Below are 2,500 nucleotides of genomic sequence, written 5' to 3'. Positions count from 1 at the left end.
CTCACCCACCCCACCCACTCACCCACCCACCCACCCACCCAGCCACCCACCCACCCACCCACCCACCCACCCACTCACCCACCCACCCACCCACCCACTCACCACCCACCCACCCACTCACCCACTCACCCACCCACCCACTCACCCACCCACCCACCCACTCACTCACCCACCCACCCACTCACTCACTCACTCACTCACCCACCCACTCACTCACTCACCCACCCACCCACCCACCCACTCACCCACCCACCCACCCACCCACTCACCCACCCACTCACCCACCCACCCACCCACTCACTCACCCACCCACCCATCCACCCACCCCCTCACCCACCCACCCACCCACCCCACCCACCCACCCACCCACCCACCCCACCCACCCACCCACTCACCCACCCACCCACTCACCCACCCACCCACCCACCCACCCACTCACCCACCCACTCACCCACCCACCCACCCACCCACCCACCCACTCACCCACCCACCCACTCACCCACCCACCCACCCACCCACTCACCCACCCACTCACCCACCCACCCACCCACTCACTCACTCACCCACCCACCCACTCACCCACTCACCACCACCCACCCACCCACCCACTCACCCACTCACCCACCCACCCACCCACCCACTCACCCACCCACCCACTCACCCACCCTCTCACCCACCCACCCACTCACCCACCCACTCACCCACCCACTCACCCACTCACCCACCCACTCACCCACTCACCCACCCACCCACCCACCCACTCACTCACCCACCCACCCACCCACCCACTCACCCACCCACCCACTCACCACTCACCCACCCACCCACCCACCCACTCACCCACTCACCCACCCACCCACCCACCCACCCACCCCACCCACTCACCCACCCACCCACCCACCCACCCACCCACTCACCCACCCACCCACCCACCCACTCACCCACCCACCCACCCACCCCACTCACCCCACCCACCCACTCACCCACCCACCCACCCACCCACCCACTCACCCACCCACCCACCCACCACCCACCCACTCACCCACTCACCCACCCACCCACCCACCCACTCACCCACCCACCCACCCACCACCACCCACCCCACCCACTCACCCACTCACCCACCCACCCACCCACCCACCCACTCACCCACCCACCCACCCACCCACTCACCCACCCACCCACCCACCCACCCACCCACCCACCCACTCACCCACTCACCCACCCACCCACTCACCCACCCACCCACCCACCCCACCCACCCACCCACCCACCCACCCACTCACCCACCCACCCACCCACCCCACCCACCCACCCACCCACCCCACCCACTCACCCACTCACACCACCCACCCACCCACCCACCCACTCACTCACCCACCCACCCACCCACCCACCCACCCACTCACCCACTCACCCACCCACCCACCCACTCACCCACCCACCCACTCACCCACTCACCACCCACCCACCCCACCCACCCACCCACCCACCCACCCCACCCACCCACCCACCCACTCACCCACCCACCCACCCACACCCACCCACCCACCACCCACTCACCCACCCACCCACCCACCCACCCACCCACCCACCCACCCACTCACCCACCACCCACCCACCACCCACCCACCCACCCACCCACCCACCCACACACCCACCCACCCACACCACCCACCCACCCACCCACCCACCCACCCACTCACACCCACTCACCCACCCACCCACCCACCCACCCACCCACCCACCCACCCACCCACCCACCCACCCACCCACCACCACTCACCCACCACCCACACACCCACCCACCACCCACCCACCCACCACCCACCCACCCACCCACCCACTCACCCACCCACCACCCACCCACCCACTCACCCACCTCACCCACCCACCCACCCACTCACCCACTCACCCCACCCACCCACCACCACCCACCACCCACCCACCCACCCACCACCCACTCCACCCACCCACCCACCCCCACCACCCACCCACTCACCCACCCACCCACCCACCACCCACCCACCCACCCACCACCCACCCCACCCACCTCTGAGTGTTGTGGAGGAGCTGCATCAGATCCTCGGTCCTAACGCTCCCTCCACTGCTGCCCTCATCACTGCTGCAATCACCACTGCTGCCCTCATCACTGCTGCAATCACCACTGCTGCCCTTATCACTGCTGCCCTGAACTCTGTCACCACTGCTGCCCTTATCACTGCTGCCCTGAACTCTGTCACCACTGATGCCCTTATCACTGCTGCCCTGAACTCTGTCACCACTGCTGCCCTTATCACTGCTGCCCTGAACTCTGTCACCACTGCTGCCCTTATCACTGCTGCCCTGAACTCTGTCACCACTGATGCCCTTATCACTGCTGCCCTGAACTCTGTCACCACTGCTGCCCTTATCACTGCTGCCCTGAACTCTGTCACCACTGATGCCGGTATCTTTATTATCATCACTGCTGCCCTTGTGCTGCCCTCCGTTCCGCAGG

At 67.6% G+C, this 2,500-nt stretch overlaps 1 long non-coding RNA gene across 1 annotated transcript in view; it reads right to left on the bottom strand.

Moving 5' to 3' along the window:
* Positions 1-2,494, bottom strand: part of LOC144954777 (uncharacterized) — a 26,070-nt gene extending 23,576 nt beyond the window's left edge. The window contains exon 1 of the long non-coding RNA XR_013641357.1: positions 2,054-2,494. This is a non-coding gene — a long non-coding RNA (uncharacterized LOC144954777). The remainder of the gene's footprint in view (positions 1-2,053) is intronic.
* Between the last annotated feature and the right edge of the window lie 6 nt (positions 2,495-2,500).

This window comes from Lampetra fluviatilis, unplaced genomic scaffold (assembly GCF_964198595.1).
Source record: "Lampetra fluviatilis unplaced genomic scaffold, kcLamFluv1.1 SCAFFOLD_444, whole genome shotgun sequence".
NCBI lineage: Eukaryota > Metazoa > Chordata > Hyperoartia > Petromyzontiformes > Petromyzontidae > Lampetra > Lampetra fluviatilis.
Note: the sequence above shows the minus strand (reverse complement) of the source record. Positions and strands in the feature narration are given on the sequence as shown.